The sequence below is a fragment of the Budorcas taxicolor genome, chromosome 15 (assembly GCF_023091745.1).
Source record: "Budorcas taxicolor isolate Tak-1 chromosome 15, Takin1.1, whole genome shotgun sequence".
In the NCBI taxonomy this organism is placed as follows: domain Eukaryota; kingdom Metazoa; phylum Chordata; class Mammalia; order Artiodactyla; family Bovidae; genus Budorcas; species Budorcas taxicolor.
This window is the reverse complement of record NC_068924.1, coordinates 2,450,018-2,473,578: the sequence shown is the minus strand read 5'-3', so window position 1 is coordinate 2,473,578 and position 23,561 is coordinate 2,450,018. Positions and strand designations below refer to the sequence as shown.

The window sequence follows — 23,561 nt, the reverse complement described above, 5'->3', positions numbered from 1 at the left end:
AAAAAAGTAAGATCATGGCATTCCATCACTTCATGGCAATTAGACGGGGGGAAATGGAAGTGGTGAGATTTCATTTTCTTGGCCTCCAAAATCACTAAGGATGGTGACTGCAGTCATAAAATTCAAAGATACTTGCTCCTTGGAAGGAAAACTATGACAAATCTAGACAACATGTTAAAAAGTAGAGACATCACTTTGGGGACAAATTTCCAAATAGTCAAAGCTATGATTTTTCCCATAGTCATGTATGGATATGAGAGTTGGACCATAAAGAAGGCTAAACACGGAATAACTGATGCTTTTACATTGTAGTGTTGGAGAAAACTCTGGACAGTCCCTTGGACTGTAAGGAAATCAACCCTAAATAGTCATTGGAAGAACTGATACTGAAGCAGATGCTCCAATACTTTGGCCACCTGATGCGAAGAGCCAACACTGGAAAAGATCCTGATGATGGGAAAGATTGAGGGCAGGAGGAGATCGTGGTAGCAGAGGATGAGATGGTTAGATACCATCACTGATTCAGTGGACATTAATTTAAGCAAACTCAGGAAAATGTTGAAGGACAGGGGAGCCTCTGGTGCTGCAATCCATTAGGTCATTAACAGTTGAACAAGGCTTAGTGACTTAACAGCAATAATAAAGGTACTTTTCTGGTAGAATCTTTAGGAATTTCTATGTAGAGTATCAAGTCACCTACAAACAAGACGAGTTACTTCTTCTTTCCCAATTTAGGTTATGTTTCTTTTCCTTCTTTCTTTCTTTTTCTTTCTTCTTTGATTTCCATGTCTAGGACCTCCAAAAATTGTGTTGAAAAAAAACGGTGAGAGTGGAAATTCTTGTCTTGTTCCTGATTTCAGAGAAAATGCTTTCAGTTTTTCACCACTGGAAATGAAGTTTGCTGTGGGTTTGTCATATGTGTCCTTCATTTATTGAGCTATGTTCCCTCTATGCCCACTTTCTGGAGAAGTTTTATTTTTTATGTATTATCATAAATTGGTGTTGCATTTTGTCAAAAGCATTTTCTGCATATATTGAGTTGATCATATAGTTTTTATTCTTCAGTTTATTAATATGGTGTGTGTCACTGACTCATTTGCATATGTTGACGTGTTCTTATATTCCTGGGATAAATCCCAATTGATCATGGTGTATGAGCATTTTAATGTGCTGTTGCAATCTTTTCCTAGTATTTTGTTAAGGATTTCTGTGTCTCTATTCATCTGTGATATTGGCCTGTAATTTTTCTTTTTTCTGTGATATCTTTGTCTGGTTTTAATATTAGAATATGAGATATTTTTAAAGGTGTGTAATAAACTGCTCAATGTCTTACAGTTGAACAATTCATTTTTGATAAAAATTGTGATGTCAATCAAATTGTACAAAATGTATAAACTTTATTATAACATCCTTAACTGGAATAATAACACATGACATACCAAATTAAACATATATTTCAAATTGATGTGGTCATACTTATTACAAATATATGCACATGAATGTATTTTGTCTTCAAATATTTACATGAAATCATAATCTCTGCCAAATTCTAGGATATTTTATTGTCTTCAAATTATTTCCATTGAAAAAAATTGTCATATAACTTTGAGATTATTTTATGTGTCCCTTAGAACTAGGTGCAAAATTGAATTGGAAATATCATTTAAGTATACTACTAACATTTCTAAAAAAAATAAAGCAGGAGTACAAATTCAGTAAAAATGACAAGAAAAATACTACTTAACTAAAAAAGGAAGATATTAATTTATTGAACATGAAATAGTGTAAAATAAAGATGTATATACTGAATGTAAAATGTAGCAGAAGTGTTTTTGAGTTAAAACTCATAGATATCATACAAACACTCTTTAGTATCTACTTAAGCTTTACAATTTATATTTTACCATAGTAAATCAATTTCTATGAATGTTCCTCAAGGAAATAATCGGTGGTGACTGCAACATCTGTGTAAGTTGATATTCTGTTATTTATAACAGAAATTTTGAATAGAGCTTAAATATTAAAAATTTCAAATGACTAAAGGTTATGGAGACAAGACAGCTCAGACATGGTGAGAAACTCAGGAAAGCTGTCACAGCAGTTTGAAAGAGAGAGTGAAGGTGGCTAAGCCTGAGACAGGAGGACTGCTGGGCATAGAGTAAGTTCGACTGACTAGGAATTTTATTTGCACAGAATGCCCTAGACGTAGGTATGGAGGATACTTGGATAGTTGGATACTAGGATAAGGCAAGCATTTCAGGAGCCTAACTCTGGATTATCATTATTTGCAGCATTATCCATGAAAAATACTCCGAGTCTATACTAGGAACCACATTCAACTATCCCTGTTTCTTCCACTGTGGACCTTTTCTAATCTATTTCTCTCCAGTCTTATGTGTCATAAAACAAGACTACAAGGATTCATGACTATGGGATCTTCCTTGAGCCCCTTAAATTCTCCATGGTTTCAGGAGAGCAGTAAAAAATTGCTCCCCAAAGACTTACTTTTTAAAATGGATTGAGATATTTATGCATGAGAAAAATACTGATATGCTGAGTTCTACACTTATCGCTGAGGATATTTCAGGACTCTGGGAAACAGACTTCAGTGACTTGAGGCAAATACGTGGCCAGTACACTGCCTTTTATTTTTCTGTGATTTGATCACTGTGCTTCCTCTAATCAAAATTTGAGAGCTGTAGAGAGTCCACCACCACTGGTATTGCTTCATTAATTGCCATTTCATATCAGGAATTCCTCCAAGAGAATCTCAGCCTCTCCTGCAAAAGCATTCATGACCATCAACAAGTTTTGTGTTCTATCACTGCTAAATGGGAACAATATAGGAGAAATGGTATGGACCTAAGAGAAGCTATTAAGGAGAGGTGGCAAGAATACATGTAAGAACTATATTAAAAAAAAAAAAAATCTTAATGACCCAGATCACTAAGATGGTGTGATCACTCATCTAGAGCCAGACATCTTGAAATGAGAAGTCAGGTGGACCTTATGTAGTATCACTACGAACAAAGCTAGTGGAGGTGAAGGAATTGTAGCTGAGCTTTATCAAATCCTAAAATATGATGTTGTTAAAGTGTTGCACTCAATATGCTGGAAAATTTGGATAAGTCAGAAGTGGCCAAAGGACTGGAAAATGTCAGTTTTCATTCCAATTCCAAAGAAAGGCAATACCAAAGAATGTTCAAACTCACACAATTGCACTCATTTCAGTTCAGTTCAGTTCAGTCGTTCAGTCGTGTCTGACTCTGTGACCCAATGAATTGCAGCACGCCAGACCTCCCTGTCCATCACCAACTCCTGGAGTTCACCCAAACTCATGTCCATCGAGTCAGTGATGCCATCCAGCCATCTCATCCTATGTTGTCCCCCTCTCCTCCTGCCCCCAGTCCCTCCTAGCATCAGAGTCTTTTCCAATGAGTCAACTCTTCGCATGAGGTGGCCAAAGTATTGGAGTTTCATACATGCTAGCAAAGTATTGCTCTAAATTCTCCAAGCAGAACTTCCAGAAGTTCAAGTTGGATTTGGAAAAGATGAAGGAACCAGAGATCAAATTGCAAACATCCACTGGATCATAGAAAAAGCAGGAGAGTTCCAGAAAAGCATCTATTTCTGTTTTACTGACTATGCCAAAGCCTTTGACTGTGTGGATCACAATAAACTGTGGAAAATTCTGAAAGATATGGGAATACCAGACCACCTGACCTGTCTCTTGAAAAATCTGTATGCACGTCAGAAAGTAACAGTTAGACCTGGACATGGCAATAGACTGGTTCCAAACAGGAAAAAGGAGTATGTCAAGGCTGTATATTGTCACCCTGCTTATATAACTTATATGCAGAGTATATCTTGAGAAACGCTGGGCTGGATGAAGCACAAGCTGGAATCAAGATTACTGGTAGAAATATCAATAATCTCAGATATGCAGATGACACCACCCTTATGGCAGAAAGAGAAGAAGAACTAAAGAGACTCTTGATGAAAGTGAAAGAGGAGAGGGAAAATTTTGGCTTAAAACTCAACAGTCAGAAAACAAAGATCATGGCATTTGTTATCATCACTCATGGGAAACAGATGGGGAAACAGTGGAAACAGTGACAGACTTTATTTTGGGGTGCTCCAAAATCACTGCAGGTGGTGACTGTAGCCATGAAATTAAAAGATGCTTACTCCTTGGAAGAAAAGTTATGACCAACACAGACAGCATGTTAAAAAGCAAAGACATTACTTTGCCAACAAAGGTCCGTCTAGTCAAAGCTATGGTTTTTCCAGTAGTCACATATGGATGTGAAAGTTGGACTATAGACAAAGCTCAGCACCAAAGAATGGATACTTTTGAACTGTGGTGTTGGAGAAGACTCTTGAGAGTCCCTTGGACTGCAAAGAGATCCAACCAGCCCATTCTAAAGGAGATCAGTCCTGGGTGTTCATTGGAAGGACTGATGTTGAACCTGAAACTCCAGTACTTTGGCCACCTGATGCAAAGAGCTGACTCATTTGAACAGACCCTGATGCTAGCAAAGATTGAAGGCATGAGGAGAAGGGGAAAAAAGAGGATGAGATGGTTGGATGGCATTACTGACTCAACGGACATAAGTTTGAGTAAACTCCAGGAGATAGTGATGGACAGGGAAGCCTGGCATGCTGCAGTCAATGGGATAGTAAAGAGTCAGACACAACTGCACAATTGAACTGCACTGACGCCTTTGACTGTGTGAATCACAACAAATTATGGAAAATTCTTAAAGAGAAGGAAATACCACCAACTTACCTGCCTCTTAAGAAATCTGCAGGTAGGTAAAAAAGCAACAATTAAAACGAGACATGGAACAGCAGACTGGTTCCAAATTGGCAAAGGAGAACATCAAGGCAGTACATTATCACTCTGCTTATTTAACTTATATGTAGTGTTCAGTTAGTTAGTTTAGTCACTCACTCATGTCTGACACTTTGCCACCCCATGGACTGCAGCATGCCAGGCTTCCCTGTCCATCATCAACTCCCAGAGCTTGCTCAAACTCATGTCAATTGAGTTGGTTATATCATCCTCTGTTGCCCCCTTCTCTTCCTGTCTTCAATCTTTCCTAGCATCAGGGTCTTTTCCAATGAGTCAGTTCTTTGAATCAGCTGGCCAAAGTATTGGAGCTTCAGCTTTAGCGTCAGTCCTTCCAATGAGTATTCAGCACTGATTTCCTTTATGTTTGACTGCTTTGATCTATTTACAATTCAAGGGACCCTCAAGCGCATTCTCCCACACCACAGTTTAAAACTATCAATACTTCAGTGCAGCTTTCTTTATGATCCAACTCTCACATCTATACCTGACTACTGGAAAAAACATAGCTGTGATAGATAGACATTTGTCTGCAAAGTAATGTCTCTGCTTTTTAATATGCTGTCTAGGTTTATCATAGCTTTTCTGCCAAGGAGCAAGCATCTTTTAATTTCACGGCTGCAGTCACGATGTGCAGTGATTTTGGAGCCTCAGAAAATAAAGTCTATCACTTTCCATTGTTTTCTCATCTACCTGCCATGAAGTGATGGGACCAAATGCCACGATTTTAGTTTTATGAATATTGAATTTTAAGCCGACTTTTTAACTCTGCTCTTTCACTTTCATCAAGAGGCTCTTTAGTTCTTCCAATTCTGCCATAAGGGTCGTATCACCTGCATATCTGAGATTATGTATATTTCTCCCAGCAATCTTGATTCCAATTTTCCTTTATCCAACCCAGCATTTCATACGATGTACTCTGCATATAAGTTCAATAAACAGGGTGACAATATACAGCCTCAATTTACTCCTTTCACAATTTGAAACCAGTCTGCTGTTCCATGTAATGTTCTAACCATTCCTTCTTCACCTGCCTACAGATTTCTCAGGAGGCAGGTCAGGTGGTCTGGTATTCCCATTTCTTGAAGAATTTTCCACAGCTTGTTGTGATCCATACAGTCAAAGGCTTTGGCATATTCAATAAAGCAGAAGTAGATGTTTTTCTGGAAGTCTCTTGCTTTTTCAATGATCCAATGTATGTTGTCAATTTGGTCTTTGGTTCCTCTACCTTTTTTTAAATCCACCTTGAACATCTGGAAGTTTCATGGAAAATTCTGAAAGGTTTTTGATGGTGATGCAGAGTACATCATGTGAAATGCCAGGCTGGCTTAAGCCCAATCTGGAATCAAGATTCCCAGGAGAAATATCAATAACCTCCGATACTCAGATGATATCCCCCTTATGGCAAAAAGAGAAGAACTAAAGAGCCTATTGATGGAAGTTAAAGAGAAGAGGGAAAAACCTGGCTTAAAACTCAACATTCAAAAGTTCAAGGCATCCAGTCCCATCACTTCATGGCAAATAGATGGGAAAACAGTGGAAACAGTGACAGACTTATTCTTTGGCTCTGATATCACTGCAGATGGTGACTGCAGCCATGAAACAAAAATACCCCTGCTCCTTGGAAGAAAAGCTATGACAAAACTAGACAGCATATTAAAAAGCAGAGACATTAGTTTGCCAGAAAAGATCTGTCTAGTCAAATCTATTGTTTTCCCAATAGTCATGTATGGATGTGAGAGTTGGACCATAAAGAAACCTAAGCGCTTTTGAGCTGTGGTATTGCAGAAGACTCTTAAGAGTCCTTTGGACTGCAAGGAGATCAAATCAGTCAATTCTAAAGTAAATCAGTGCTGAATATTCTTTGGAAGGACCGATGGCTGAAGCTGAAGCTCCAATAATTTGGCCACCTTATGCAAAGAACTGATTCATTGGAAAAGACCCTGATGCTGGGAAAAATGATGGTAGGAGGAAAAGAGGATGACAGAGGATGAGATGGTTGGATGGCATCACCGATTTGATGGACATGAGTTTGAGTAAGCTCCGGGAGTTAGTGATGATCACGGAAGCCTGGTGTACTGCAGTCGATGGAGTCGCAAAGAGTCGAACATGACAGAGCAACTGAACTGAACTGAACTGAACTTGCTATTGTATGAGATAATTATTTCCTCTAATGGCCTTAAGATATAGCAGATAAGATACAGACATTTCATATCTAAATTGGACCATTCTTCTCCCTCTCTGCAAGGCAACTCACCTACACTTTCTGATGCTAGCATGGGAAGCAGAAAAGCAAGGAAATATGGTAACACTGAAAGATTGTGTTCTAAGATTTCAATGATTACAGGCCATAGAGTTCAATAGAAAACAGGAGTGGAGAAAATACTGTTCCACCATAGTTTTACTAGAAAATTTTGTGTTGTAAATTTCACATGGCATAGTAAATAAATTACCATTCATACTTCTTTGGTGCACACTTTGGGTAAGACTTGCGTCTATGATTTCTATCAATAAGATATGGTGACAAACTTTGAAAGTTACTGGCAAACAATATGCATGGACGATTCAGTATCATGAGAAATTATACAATCAACAATTAATAAAAGTTAATAGTGTGTTGCAGAAATATGAAATGCATTTTTTTTTTCAATACCAACAGGTTAGTAAACTCTTGTTAGCAATAACATATTGGGCCTTTTTCCTTGGACATAAATTAGCCAAACTAATCAGGAATCATAAATTTAACAAAAAAAGAATAGTAATAGCTGGGTTTGGGATCTGAAAAGGAATAGGTAGACTCTAGAAATGTGGCAAATAACGGAGTCACTGATTTGATAGTAAACTAATAAAAAATAAGTCTTCATTAATATATCTCTATGTTTTATATGTACCTCTGATTTAAAAAAATAAATTATATTATTAGCATAGAGAGATGATCCACAGAAATATTTTTGGAACCCCTCAAAACCTATAGGTGGCCTTTTGGATGCACCCAGGGATGTTAAGCAAATAAGAAACTATATTGAATACAATGGAATCCAGTTTTCTTACCCTTAGTACAGAGTGTTAGAAATATGAAAATACTCAAATATAGAATGAACCCTGTAGTATTGCACTGGAGTTTGTGTTACTTGCATAATCTCATGGATTTCAGTATATTAAAGATAGAAATATATATTGGATAGACAGAAGAATATTTATATATGCAAAAAGGTCTATGTTATAAATCGGTACATTGTGAAGGCCTCTGAAAAGAAATACATCAGTAGTATACCTACAGCATAGAACTTGTTTGTTGATTACATTCTTCAGCAAAATAACTCAAAGCTTCTTGTAAAATGATGCAATTTTGGGTTAGGGAAAGTACAGGATAAACCTAGAACATCTTGTTTTGCCAAATATAAGAAAGCACTCAGAAATGATGAGGGCATGACAAAAAGACACAGAAGTTAGATTAAAGGAGCTCTTATAGCCAAATGTGAAGCAATTTGAGCAGAAAGTGTATAATAACAATAATTGATTATAACATATTGAATAAATTAGAAATCTATAAATGAGAAAATGCTTAAGTAAATGAATAACCAGAAGAGACTATTTCTATAGTAAAATGTAGAAAGAACATGGAATCAGGTTATCACTATTTGACAATCACAGTAAAAATTCAAACAAGATAAAATTATTAATGGATGCTGAAATGTTGGATGGAAGAAAGTGAGAATGAGGAACAGAATTTTATGTGGTATTAAAGTATTTCCTATAAAATTGTTATTTAAGAAGAGGTGACATGCAACTTTATAGTAAAGATAGCCAAAAATGTTATCTTCAGTAAATAGTTATCATAAGTCTACAAATAAAGGATCAAATCAACACAGTGTGCCACAATGGAAGGATGCAATGAAAGAATACAGCATCAGTTCTGTAGTATTCTAGACAAAAGTGCATGACCCAGGTGAAATCATGAGGAAACATTGAACAGAGCCACATGGTTGATAGGAAGCTAGAGAGTTTCATGAAATGATGTTCTCCATGAAGGAAAGCAAATAGTAGATGATAGTCCATATTCTGTCTTTTGCAATCAGCTTGATTTTTTTTTTCTCTTTTATGCAATGATATCTTTAGATGAAAACAGTTTCTTTCTTCTTCTTAGAGCTAAGGCATTTTGTTAATATATTCATTTTTGTCTTTCTGAGATATATTGTCATTGTGGTGTAGTATCCTGGTGAAAGTGAAAGTTGTCCAGTCATGTCTTTGCAACACCATGGGCTATAGCCAGCCAGGCTCCTCTGTCTGTGGGATTTTCCAGGCAAGAATATTGGAGTGGGTTGTCATTTCCTCCCCTGTAAAGAGTTAATAAATACTCTGCTATACAACTTGGTAATGTGATTCCTCAGGGAATCAATGAAATTTTGATATGACTGAATAGCATCTGATTAAAAAAAATAGCAGATCTACTGAGTCAGAATAAGAGCTCAGGAATCTGTCTCTTACTGGAGAGGAAGCAGGTCAATCAGTTGAGTGGATATAATGAGATATCAGATATTTTCCCAAGGAAAACAAAGACCAAGAAAATTATCCACATTATCAGGAACAGAATAGGACTGAAAAGATAATTTTGTGGCATTGCTTCTCTAATATAGCATGGTAAAGAATCATTATCAGAGAACTTAATAACAGCTAAGATTTTCTGAGCCTCACCTCCAGAGATTTTGATTCAGTAAATTTGCTGTGGGAGTCAGGGAAATGTTCTTACTACCAAACTCTTATTTAATTTTTTTCCACATTAAATTAGATAGCAAATATTATAACAATATAACAATATCTTGCAAAACTCATCCTGCTGTTGTTAATATTAACAACTTTCCTGGTCTTTACCATTTCTAGGAAGGATCTCTGACCTCCTGTGTAGGTTCCACTAATCTAATTACTCTGCTTCCTCACCAGTACTAAGAGAAAGTGCATAGTGGCCAGACAAAGGACCACACTTTGAAAAGTACTGCCTTATACGATTAAAAAGTGCATACGTATCCAGTGGGGCTTCCAGAGTGGCTCAAATGGTAGGAATCCTCCTGCAAACGCAGGATACCTGGGTTTGATCCCTGGGTTGGAATGATCCCTGGAGAAGGGCACAGCAGCCCACTCTGTTTTTCTTGCCTGGAGAATTCCCATGGACAGAGGAGCCTGCTGCTCCTGCTAAGTTGCTTCAGTTATGTCTGACTCTGTGGGACCCCATAGAAGCAGCCCACCAGGCTCCCCCGTCCTTGGGATTCTCCAGGCAAAAACACTGGAGTGGGTTGCCATTTCCTTCTCCAATGCATGAAAGTGAAAAATGAAAGTGAAGTCGCTCAGTCCTGTCCTGCTCTTAGCGACCCTATGGACTGCAGCCTACCAGGCTCCTCCATCCATGGGATTTTCTAGGCAAGGGTACTGGAGTAGGGTGCCATTGCCTTCTCCACAGAGGAGCCTGGTGGGCTACAATCCATGGAGTCACAAAGAGTCAGACACAACTGAGTGAATATGCACAGCACAGCACAGCACATATATCCAGTGTATTCCAGATTATCACGCAGAGGAAAATTTATTAGTCATGCCCAATTCAAAGCTGGTTTCTAAGCAATGATCTCAAAAGGAAAGTTCTCAATGTGGTCTTTTGTTGAATTGTACCTCCCTTCCCCTCAGCATCCGTCTGGTATTTAGTCCCAGAAAATAGTTTTTGAGACTAGAATATTCCTGCTTCCCAAGTCTCTTTTACCCTCTTCTTGAATGTCTTGTGATTCTTTTCACCTATTTTCTACCAAATAATTAGAAAATTACAAAATCAGAAGTCTTCACCTTTGTAAACAGCAAGCTCTATGACAGTGTCTGATACAAATAACCTTAAATTATATGTTAAATCAAAAGAACCAGTCATATACACTTTTATTTGTTTTGTACTATTATGTAACAGATTACACAAAGTTGGCTTGAAATATAAAAGTTTCCATGGGAATCTTGCATAATTTAGCTGGGTCTTCTGTTTGGGGTTTCATAAGGCTCAAATCAAATGTTGATTGAGTGTGTCCTTATCTGGAACTCAACTAGGGAAATATCCACTTCCAAGTTCTCTTAATTTGTTGGAAATTTTAATTTTCTTGCAATTTTTTGACTGAAGTCTCTGTCTTCTTGCTATCTGTTGATTAGGACCTGCTCTCAGAGGTCACTTTCAGGTTTTTGCCACACAGAACTTTCTATCATCTGTTTTTCCTTACACTTTGAATCTCCTCCTTTCCGTAATCTCTAGACCTTAGTTAAAATGGGGCCACTTTGGCTAAATGAGACCCACCTACATGTAACGGATGAAGATTATAAACGATGGTCACATCTATTAGGGGCTATTTTATATTTCTGCCTACTGTAATCCTTAATAAAGTTCTTAGAGTATTCACTCCAATTTGTAAGTTGTTTTACATGAAAATGCCAAAACAATAGACTTTACTATTTACCGTGTGTAATCAGAAAAATAATCATTCATCACAATATGATCACTGAATTATTTCCTAAGTTAACTTTCTTTACCGAGAGTGTAAACATGGAATGCCACTCACCATCTGGTTTTACAAGGATTAATTCATTAGCCACTACAGTATGTTATCAAAGGAATTCAGGACAAAAAGCACTCTGTGCTTTGGAGAAATAGGCAAAATAAAGCCTTAGATAATTTTACATATATATTTCAGGGAAAATACTAATAAATTCACATTTTTGAAATCTTCCCATACATGCAAAAGCACTAAAACCATTATCTGAGATATCTGATCCTCATTACTATTAACAACAGTTGTCTTTTGACAATATGTATGCTTTACTACATGTATCACCTAGCCAAAATCACATATACACTGGCTGCTTCTCCTATGTCTTCAGAGGATTTCCTCAGAGGAATCTTAGACTCTGTCTCCAGGTCTATAGTCTTCAGTAAGACACTGAACAAAACTCAACTCACAGCTCTCATGATTGTACTTTCTTTTTTCCAGTTGACAAGGGCTAAAATGTCTCAAAGTCAAGGACTACAACAATATCTAGATTTTCACAGGTAGTGCCAGTGGTAAAGAACTTACCTGTCAATGAAGGAGATGTAAGAGATGCAAGTTCAATCCCTGGGTTGTAAAGATCCCCTGGAGGTGCTAAGTCTCTTCAGTCATGTCCATATCTTTGCGACACTATGGACTGTAGCCTGCCAGACTCCACTGTTCACAGGATTTTCCAGGCAAGAATGCTGGAGTGCATTGCCATGCCCTCCTCCAGGGGATCTTTCCAACCTAGGGATCCAGTCCATGTATCCTGCACTGAAGGTGGATTCTTTACTGCAAAGCCAGCAGAGAAGGACTGGGAAGAACCACTGGAGGAGGTCATGTTAACCTACTCCAGTATTCTTGCCTGGAGAATCTCATGGACAGAGGAGCCTAGCAAGTTATAGTCCATAGGGTCCCAAAGAGTTGACTTAGCACACAGGCACAGCAATATCTACCCTCATAGAAATAAGACAAGAAGTGATTGCTAAAGATTTCTATTAGGTGAGATAATTGGAGGAAACTAATGCCTGACTTTTGTCCTCCCCTTTACTTGTGTGTTAACGGATAATAGCAAGCTATTAATAGCTAACTTAGAAAGAATGCTTGCTGTGATCATGCACAGTACTAACACATACATATGTGATTTCATCTTAAAGGAATCTTTTGAAGTTTGCTATCATTGTGCCACTTTACAAATGAAACTTAAGCTGAGAGGTATCAGATATATATATGAGGTATCAGATGCATATATGCATATTGATTTTTGGGGATAAATATCCTTTTTTAAAAGATCTAACTCATTTTGAATAATTTCTATCCATATGTAAATTGATCAACTTTCTTGATCTTTTCACAATTCATGAATGAGGTTATATGTTAGAGATTGAAATAAGGATTATTTTCTTACTGTGTTTACCCATAAATGCATGTTTCTAATGGGCTTTTTTTTTTTTTTTTCACTTCTGTTGCTGCTGCTGCTGCTAAGTTGCTTCAGTCGTGTCCGACTCTGTGCGAACCCATAGACAGCAGCCCACCAGGCTCCGCCGTCCCTGGGATTTCTCCAGGCAAGAACACTGGAGTGGGTGGCCATTTCCTTCTTCAATGCATGAAAGTGAAAAGTGAATGTGAAGTCGCTCAGTCGTGTCCAACTCTTAGCTACCCCATGGACTGCAGCCTACCAGGCTCCTCCGTCCATTGGGATTTTCCAGGCAAGAGTACTGGAGTGGGGTGCCATTGCCTTCTCCTTTCAGTTCTAGTGATGTACAAATGAATGTGAACTTTGTCAAAAACTATTTTTTTTCTAAAACATGTAGTATTTTTCATGTTTCATATTTTATATAGTGTCAATATGACACAAAATAATTCTCTGCATCTGACCATCTTTAAATTCTCAGAGAAATGTTTTAAATCTAGATCAATCAGACAAGTAAGTAATGATTCGCTAAACTGAAACATTAAACTTTGGCTATGTATAAATGACTACACATAAGTAACTTTTAAGTCTAGCTTATAGGTGTGCTTGTTAATATAAATGTAGAAACAATTCTGTGTTAATAAATATAAATGTGCATGTAAAAACAGTTTTTCTTAAGCTCTCTGTCCCTGTCTCTGTCTCTCTCTCTCTATATATATATATATGTATTAGACTAAATAAGCACTAGAATAAAAAATATTTTGCTCTTTGTATAACTAATATTAAAGTAGTTGCATCATTGAACAAAAATATCTTTATGGCAAAACCAATACAATATTGTAAAGTAATTAGCCTCCAACTAAAATAAATAAGTTAAAAACATATATCTTTATGTAAAATTTAGTGAGAAATACTTTGCAGTAAAATGAATATGAAAAATGTATATGAGTTAATTCCTCCAACAAAAACAAAAATAGACCAATATGTGCATTGAGATCCCATTGCTATTCTTGTTATAAGAAAGCATTTATAAAGTTATATAAGGTTTTCATTTTAACAGAATAGTCTTGTCAAGTGTACAAAATATTTCTTCCTAATGTTTATACTTTTAAGGAATAGAACATACATGAAAATAGAATCTCAGTTCTAGAGATTTCAGTAAAAGTTTGCAGAATACAAACTGTATAGTTTTTTCATTTAAGGCTAATTAACTTTCAATACCCAGATCATAACATTTCTCCTCTGTGGAAACAAACAAATTTTTATTTATTTTGTTTGCCAGGATGTATATTATTTTTATAAAATATGACAAGTTATTCCTAATAGCTAAATTGATATCTAATATCTCAGTTGGTAAATTCCCTGATAACTCAGTTGGCAAAGAATCCACCTGCAATGTAGGAGACCCTGGCTGGATTCCTGGGTCGGGAAGATCACTGGAGAAGGGATAGGCCACCCACTCCAGTATTCTTGGGTTTCCCTTGTGGCTCAGATGACAAAGAATCCATCTGCAATTCGGGAGACTTGGGTTCAATTGCTGGGTTGGGAAGATCACCTGGAGAAGTGGAATCTACCCATTCCAGTATTCTGGCCTGGAGAATTCTGTGGACTGTATAGCCCATGGAGTCGCAAAGAGTCAGACATGACTGTGCGAATTTCATTTTCATGATAATGTAAAGTGGGCCAATTTTTGGTAATGTCTGATCTTTCAGCAACTCCTTAGGCTTTCTTATTTCTCAAAAAGAATTTCTGATTATATGAGCTACTTGCAATTATCCTGAGAAAATTCTGAATCCTATAGATAAGAATTAAGTTTGGCATAGTGCTTAACTCTGTTCATCTCCAAGGCAAACCATTCAATATCACAGTTATCCAAGTCTATGCCCTAACCAGTAATGCTGAAAAAGCTGAAGTTGAATAGTTTTATGAAGACCTACAAGACCTTTTTGAACTAACACCCAAAAAAGATGTCCTTTTCATTATAGGGGACTGGAATGCAAAAGTAGGAAGTCAAGAAACACCTGGAGTAACAGGCAAATTTGGCCTTGAAATGCAGAATGAAGCAGGGCAAAGACTAATAGAGTTTTGCCAAGAAAATGCACTGGTCATAGCAAACACCCTCTTCCAACAACACAAGAGAAGACTCTACACATGGACATCACCAGATGGTCAACACTGAAATCAGATTGATTATATTCTTTGCAGCCAAAGATGGAGAAGCTCTATACAGTCACCAAAAACAAGACCAGGAGCTGACTGTGGCTCAGATCATGAACTGCTTATTACCAAGTTCAGATTTAAAATGAAGAATGTAGGGAAAACCGCTAGACCATTCAGATATGACTTAAATCAAATCCCTTATGATTATACAGTGGAAGTGAGAAATAGACTTAAGGGCCTAGATCTGATAGATAGAGTGCCTGATGAACTATGGAATGAAGTTCGTAACATTGTGCAGGAGACAGGGATCAAGACCATCCCCATGGAAAATAAATGCAAAAAAGCAAAATGGCTCTCTGGGGAGGCCTTACAAATAGCTGTGAAGAGAAGACAGGTGAAAAGCAAAGGAGAAAAAGAAAGATATAGGCATCTAAGAGATAAGAAAGCCTTCTTCAGTGATCAATGCAAAGAAATAGAGGAAAACAACAGAATGGGAAAGACTATAGATCTCTTCAAGAAAATTAGAGATATCAAGGGAACATTTCATGCAAAGATGGGCTTGATAAAGGACAGAAATGTTATGGACCTAACAGAAGCAGAAGATATTAAGAAGAGGTGGCAAGAATACATGGAAGAACTGTGCAAAAAAGATCTTCATGACCCAGATAGTCATGATGATGTGATCACTAATCTAGAGCCAGACATCTTGGAATGTGAAGTCAAGTGGGCCTTAGAAAGTATCACTACGAACAAAGCTAGTGGATGTGATGGAATTACAATTGAGCTGTTTCAAACCCTGAAAGATGATGCTGTGAAAATGCTACACTCAATATGCCAGCAAACTTGGAAAACTCAGCAGTGGCCACAGGATTGGAAAAGGTCAGTTTTCATTTCAATTCCAAAGAAAGGCAATGTCAAAGAATGCTCAAATTACCACACAATTGCACTCATCTCACATGCCAGTAAAGTAATGCTCAAAATTCTCCAAGCCAGGTTTCAGCAATCGTTAACCGTGAACTCCCTGATGTTCAAGCTGGTTTTAGGAAAGTCAGAGGAACCAGAGATCAAATTGCCAACATCTGCTGGATCATGGAAAAAGCAAGAGAGTTCCAAAAAAACATCTATTTCTGCTTTATTGACTATACCAGAGCCTTTGACTGTGTGGATCACAATAAACTGTGGAAAATTCTGAGAGAGATGGTAATACCAGATCACCTGCCCTGCCTCTTGAGAAATCTGTATGCAGGTCAGGAAGCAACAGTTAAAACTGAACATGGAAGAACAGACTGGTTCCAAATAGGAAAAGTAGTATGTCAAGACTGTATATTGTCACCCTGCTTATTTAACATATACAGAGCACATCATGAGAAATGCTGGACTGGAAGAAACACAAGCTGGAATCAAGATTGCCAGAAGAAATATCAATAACCTCAGATATGCAGATGACACCACCCTTATGGCAGAAAGGGAAGAGGAGCTAAAAAGCCTCTTGATGAAAGTGAAGGAGGAGAGTGAAAAAGTTGGCTTAAAGCTCAACATTCAGAAAACGAAGATTATGGCATCCAGTCCCATCACTTCATGGGAAATAGACGGGGAAACAGTGGAAACAGTGTCAGACTTTATTTTTTTGGGACTCCAGAATCACTGCAAATTGTGACTGCAGCCATGAAATTAAAAGACGCTTACTCCTTGGAAGAAAAGTTATGACCAACCTAGATAGCATATTCAAAAGCAGAGACATTACTTTGCCGACTAAGGTCCGTCTAGTCAAGGCTATGGTTTTTCCTGTGGTCATGTATGGATGTGAGAGTTGGACTGTGAAGAAGGCTGAGCAGCAAAGAATTGATGCTTTTGAACTGTGGTGTTGGAGAAGACTCTTGAGAGTCCCTTGCCAGTCCATTCTGGCAAGGAGATTAACCCTGGGATTTCTTTGGAAGGAATGATGCTAAAGCTGAAACTCCAGTACTTTGGCCACCTCATGCGAAGAGTTGACTCATTGGAAAAGACTGATGCTGGGAAGGATTGGGGGCAGGAGGAGAAGGGGACGACAGAGGATGAGATGGCTGGATGGCATCACAGACTCGATGGATGTGAGTCTGAGTGAACTCCGGGAGATGGTGATGAACAGGGAGGCCTGGCGTACTGCGATTCATGGGGTTGCAAAGAGTCGGACATGACTGAGCGGCTGAACTGTGCTGATAGTGCTTAATCCTCTGTGTAATGCTTGATCTATATTTTCTATTTATTTATTTATTGAGAAAATATGGGCAATTATGCTGGATGCTTGAAAACACTGGAAATATAACAAGAAACATTTTTTTTTTCCCTTAAGGGATACCATATACATCATAAGGAAAGAGACAAAATATCATAATGTGGTCTAAGAAAGAATAGAAGTGAAAAAAGCTGCTATGAAATAAATAATAGATTTACCAAAAGCTAATCAGGCAGACAGGGATGGTTTCTTTGTAAAAGTATTATCAGAGCTGATTTTGGAAAATGAATTTTGAAAAGTTTTGACATCGTCTTAAATCTTACTGGAAAAATATGTCAACAAAGTAAAACTTCCTTTTTTACAGTTAAGTTTTCATAATATGCACGTACATAGCATTCTCTGTAATTACCAAGGTAAAATGAATCTCTTCCCTGATTTAAGGCTAAACTTTCCACTAAGGTCTGGATCCAATGCTTTATTTCTTCTATAAGGACTTTGCTCCTTTGGTTATATCCTTCCTTAGTTATCACGCAACTGGAACTGAGTGTTATCTGGCCCACTCAATCACAAAATTAAAAATGGACAGCAGTTTTCATCATCAAATGGAACTGATACACCCAGGATTAGGCTCAAGTAAATCCTGAAGACACAAGTAAATTACACAAAGAAATGACCTAGATGCCTATGGCCACTACTCTTGATATATTGCCTTCTCTCTCCCTACTTATAACTCTAGGCTCATGGGGAGTTCCCTAGAATGAGTTTAATGAAAAAGAAATGCAGGATTGGTTTACAAATGATTCTGCATGATATATACATACACCATTGAAAACTGGACAGTTACAGTGCTACAGTGTTATCTGGGATAACACTGAAGGACAATGATAATTGGAGATATTGTCAAGTAGGCAGAATTTCAAGCAGTATACCTGGTTGATCCTTTTGCCTGAAAGGACAGATGACCAGAGGTACATGTCTGTATCAATTCATGAGATACAGTTAATATTTTGACACGATGGTCAAAGACTTGGAAGAACAAAATATGATTAAAAAATAGATAACAAGAGATCTTTTGAAAAAAATCTGTATAGATCTCTCTGAATGGGCACAGAATGTGAGGACATTGGTGTTCCAAGAGAATGCTCAACAAATGTGACTTAGCCGTGGCAGAGTTTAAGATTAACACAACTTCGAAAATGGCACTATTTCCCAGGGTATCAGTTACCTACCTGGTAAATCATGTTCATCATAGAAATGGAGTGATTTATTCCAACAGAAAGAGACCTTTACTCTGTATATAATTTGCTTTCCTAGACTGCAAGGTTTCTGCTAAACTTGTCATCTTGGGAATGCAGGGCTGCCTTATTATAATATTGGTCTTCCCTGATTGTTCAGTTGGCAAAAAATCCACCTGCAGTGTAGGAGACCGTGGTCTGATTCCTGGATTGGGAAGATCTGCTGGAGAAGAAATAAGTTACCCACTCCAGTACTCTTGGGTTTCCCTTGTGGCTCAGCTGGTAAATAATCCACCTGCAATGTGGGAGACCTGGGCTCAATCCCTGGGTTGGGAAGATCCCCTGAAGAAGGGAAAGGGTATTCACCCCAGTATTCAGGCCTGGAGAATTCCATGGACAGTATACTACATGGGGTTGCACAGAGTCAGATATGACCGAGCAACTTTCACATTCACTTATTATGATACTATGAAATATAAGAAGGAAAATAGATGTGATCTTACTGGCATAGAATTCCTAAAGCCATTGGAATTTCCTAAGTGATTTACTCTCTTTTGTTCTGTTAATGAGGAGACTTTGAAGTTCATCTACAGACTGATCTGGTTGCCAGAGAAGCCAACTGTGTGATTAGAGGGGTGGAACATTTAGTTTTGCCCTCTAGGCCTCTGGAAAGAGAGAGGAGCTGGAGGTTGGATATATTTCCAGTGACCAGTGACTTAAGTCCTGTAAGCAGTCTTGGAATCTTTCTGGATGTGGTGCTGACTGAAGAACACGAATTAGCGAGTCTGTAGAAACCCTTGTATCAGCGGTTACTTTTATCTCCTATGATGTGCAAGGCACAAATATAGAAGAGATAAACAGTCATGGAAAGTTTAGGAGCAGTGACTGTGACAGCGCAGGAGAAGCCAAGAGGAGCTACCCCAAGTCCAAGGTCAGGGGTGGTGGCCGAGAGGAGCTACCAATGTCCAAGGTAAGGAGCAGAGGCTACGCTTTGCTGGAGCAGCTGTGAAGAGATACCCCACATCCAAGGTAAGAGACACCCAAGTAATACAGTAGGCACTAAGAGAAGGCTTCAGAGGGCAGAAAAACTGAAACCACAGTCACAGACAACTAGCCAATTTGATCACATGGACCACAGCTTGTCTAACTCAATGAAACTAAGCCATGCCCTGTGGGGCCACCCAAGATGGACGGGTCAGAGTGGAGAGGTCTGACAGAATGTGACCCACTGGAGAATGGATTCGCAAATGACTTCAGTATTCTTGCCTTGAGAACCCCATGAACAATATGAAAAGGCAAAAAGATAGGACACTGAATGATGAATTCCCAGGTTGGTAGGTGCCCAAAATGTTACTGGAGATCAGTGGAGAAATAACTCCAGAAAAAATGAAGGGATGAAACCAAAGCAAAACCACTACCCAGTTGTACATGTGACTGGTGATAAAAGCAATATCCAATGCTGTAAAGAGCAATATTGCATAGGAACCTGGAATGTCAGGTCCATGAATCAAGGCAAATTGGAAGTGGTCAAACAGGAGATGGCAAGAGTGAACATCAACATTCTAGGAATCAGTGAACTAAGATGGACTGGAATGGGTGAATTCAATTCAGATGACCATTATACCTACTACTGCAGGCAGTAATCCCTTAGAAGAAATGGAATAGCCATCATAGTCAACAAAACAGTCCGAAATCCAGTACTTGGAGGCAATCTCAAAAACAGCAGAATGATCTCTGTTCGTTTCAAAAGCAAACCCTTCAATACCACAGTAACCCAAGTCTATGCCCCAATCAGTAATGCTGAAAAAGCTGAAGTTGAATGGTTCTATGAGGACCTACAAGACCTCTTAGAACTAACCCACCCAAAAAAGATATCCTTTTTATTATAAGGGACTGGAATGCAAAAGTAGAAAGTCCAGAAATACCTGGAATAACAGGAAAATTTGGCCTTGGAGTACAGAATGAAGCAGGGCAAAGGCTAATAGAGTTTTGCCAAGAGAATGCACTGGTCATAGCAAACACCCTGTTCCAACAACACAAGAGAAGACTCTACACATGGACATCACCAGAAGGTAAACACTGAAATCAGGCCGATTGTATTCTTTGCAGCCAAAGATGAAGTAGCTCTATATAGTCAGCAAAAACAAGCCTGGGAGCTGACTGTGGCTCAGATCATGAACTCCTTATTGCCAAATTCAGACTGAAATTGAAGAAAGTGGGGAAAATCACTAAACCATGCAGGTATGACCTAAATCAAATTCCTTGTGATTATACAGTGGAAGTGAGGAATAGATTTAAGGGACTAGATTTGATAGACAGAGTGCTTGATGAACTATGGACGGAAGTTTGTGACATTGTACAGGAGACAGGGATCAAGACCATCCCCATGGAAAAGAAATGCAAAAAAGCAAAATGGTGGGCTGAAGAGGCCTTACAAATAGCTGGGGAAAGAAGAGAAGTGAAAAGCAAAGGAGAAAATGAAAGATATTCCCATTTGAATGCAGAGTTCCAAATAATAGCAAGAAGAGATAAAAGAGCCTTACTCAGCGATCAATGCAAAGAAATAGAGGAAAACAACAGAATGGGAAAGACTAGAGATCTCTTCAAGAAAATTAGAGATACCAAGGAAACATTTCATGCAAAGATGGGCTCGATAAAAGACAGAAATTGTATAGACCTAACAGAAGCAGAAGATGTTAAGAAGAGGTGGCAAGAATACACAGAAGAACTATACAAAAAAAGATCTTCATTACTCAAATGATTACTATGGTATGATCACTCACCTAGTGTCAGACATCCTGGAATGTGAAGTCAAGTGGGCCTTAGGAAGCGTGACTACAAACAAAGCTAGTTGAAGGGATGAAATTCCAGTTGAGCTATTTCAATTCCTGAAAGATGATGCTGTGAAAGTGCTGCACTCAATATGGCAGCAAATTTGGAAAACTCAGCAGTGGCCACAGCACTGGAAAATGTCAGTTTTCATTCCAATCCCAAAGAAGGTCAATGCCAAAGAATGTTCAAACGACCTCACAATTGCACTCATCTCACACGCTAGTAAAGTAATCCTCAAAATTCTCCAACCCAGGCTTCAGCAATATATGAACTATGAACTTTCAGATGTTCAATCTAATTTTAGAAAAGGCAGAGGAATCATAGATCAAATTGACAACATCCTCTCGATCATCTCTTGCTTAAAAACAAGAGAGTTCCAGAAAAACATCTACTTCTGTTTATTGACTATGCCGAAGCATTTGACTGTGTGGATCACAATAAACTGGAAAATTCTGAGAGATGGGAATACCAGACCACCTGATCTGCCTCTGGAGAAACCTGTATGCAGGTCAGGAAGCAACAGTTAGAACTGGACATGGAACAACAGACTGGTTCCAGATAGGAAAAAGAGTATGTTAAGGCTGTATAATGTCACCTTGTTTATTTAACTTATATGCAGAGTACATCATGAGAAACGCTGGACTGGAAGAAACACAAGCTGGAATCAAGTTTGCCAGAAGAAATATCAATAACCTCAGATATGCAGATGACACCACCCTTAAGGCAGAAAGTGAAGAGGAACTAAAGAGGCTTGATGAAAGTGTAAGAAGAGAGTGAAAAAGTTGTCTTAAAGCTCAACATTTAGAAAAGTAATATATAGGCGTTCGGTCACATCACTTCATGACAAATAGATGGGGAAATAGTGGAAACAGTGGATAACTTTTTTTTTTTTTTCCCCTGGGCTCCAAAATCTCTGCAGATAGTGATTGCAGCCATGAAATTAAAAGACACTTACCCCTTGGAAGGAAAGTTGTGACCAACCTAGACAGCATATTAAAAAGCAGAGACATTACTTTGTCAACAAAGGTCCATCTAATCAAGACTACAGTTTTCCATATGGATGTGAGAGTTGGACTATAAAGAAAGCTGAGCACCAAAGAATGGTGCTTTTAAACTGTGGTGTTGAGAAGACTCTTGAGAGTCCCTTGGACTGCAAGGAGATCAAACCAGTCCATCCCAAAGGAAATCAGTCCTGAATATTCATTGGAAGGACTGATGTTGAAGCTGAAACTCCAATACTTTGGCCACCTGATGCAAAGATCTGGGTCATTTGAAAAGACCCTGATTCTGGGAAAGATTAAAGGTAGAAGGAGAAGGGGACTACAGAGGATAAGATGTTTGAATGGCATCACCAACTCAATGGACAAGAGTTTGGGTAAACTTCAGGAGTTGGTGACGGACAGGGAGGCCTGGCATGCTGTGGTGCATGGGATCGCGAAGAGTCGGACACGACTGAGCGACTGAACTGGACTGAATGACTTAATCAATTGTTCTCATGTAAGTAAACTGAAAGTGAAGTCGCTCAGTCATGTCCGACTTTGCGACCCCCATGGACTGTAGCCTATCACGCCCCTCCCTCCATGGGATTCTCCAGGCAAGAGTACTGGAGTGGGTTGCCATTTCCTTCTCCAGGGGATATTCCTGACCCAGGGATTGAACCTGGGTCTCCCGCATTCCAGGCAGACGCTTTAACCTCTGAGCCACCAGGGAAGCCCCATGTAAGTAAGTCTCCATAAAACACCAAAAGGACTGGGCTCAGAAGCTTCCAAAATAATAAACATGTTGAGACACTGGAAGAGGGGGCACTTAGGGCAAATGTTTCCTATGCATCTCTTCCACCTGACTGTTCCTGACTAGTATTATTTTATAATAAACTGATAATCTAATAAGAAGACTGTTTCTCTGAATTTGATGCACTGCTCTAGCAAACCAGTCAAATGCAAGGAAAAGGTCATTGGAAATTGACATGTAGACAGTTATGTCAGAAGTACTGGAGATAACCTGGGCTTTCAGTTGGTGTCCTTAGGGGTAGAGGTGGATGATCTTGCAGTACTGAACTCTTAACCTGTGGATCTGATGCTATCGCCAGGTAGATATATCAGAAATCAACTGAATCGTTAGGACCCCCAGTGTTTGAGAATTGTCAGTGTGGAAACACGTATCTGTCCAACATATTAAAAATTGTTATCTTTAACTTATTCACTGGCATGGTGTTCTACACAAAACTGCTGTTGATCAAGAAATTTATTTAACAGAAAATGAAGTGCAAAAATAGGCCTGTGCTTAGTAAATCCATGGATCTTAA

At 38.5% G+C, this 23,561-nt stretch overlaps 1 non-coding gene across 1 annotated transcript; it reads right to left on the bottom strand.

The window, feature by feature from the left end:
• Nucleotides 1-22,893: 22,893 nt before the first annotated feature.
• TRNAS-GGA (transfer RNA serine (anticodon GGA)) lies at nucleotides 22,894-22,966 on the bottom strand. Its single transcript has one exon. It is a non-coding gene; the product is annotated as a tRNA-Ser (tRNA).
• Nucleotides 22,967-23,561: the final 595 nt, after the last annotated feature.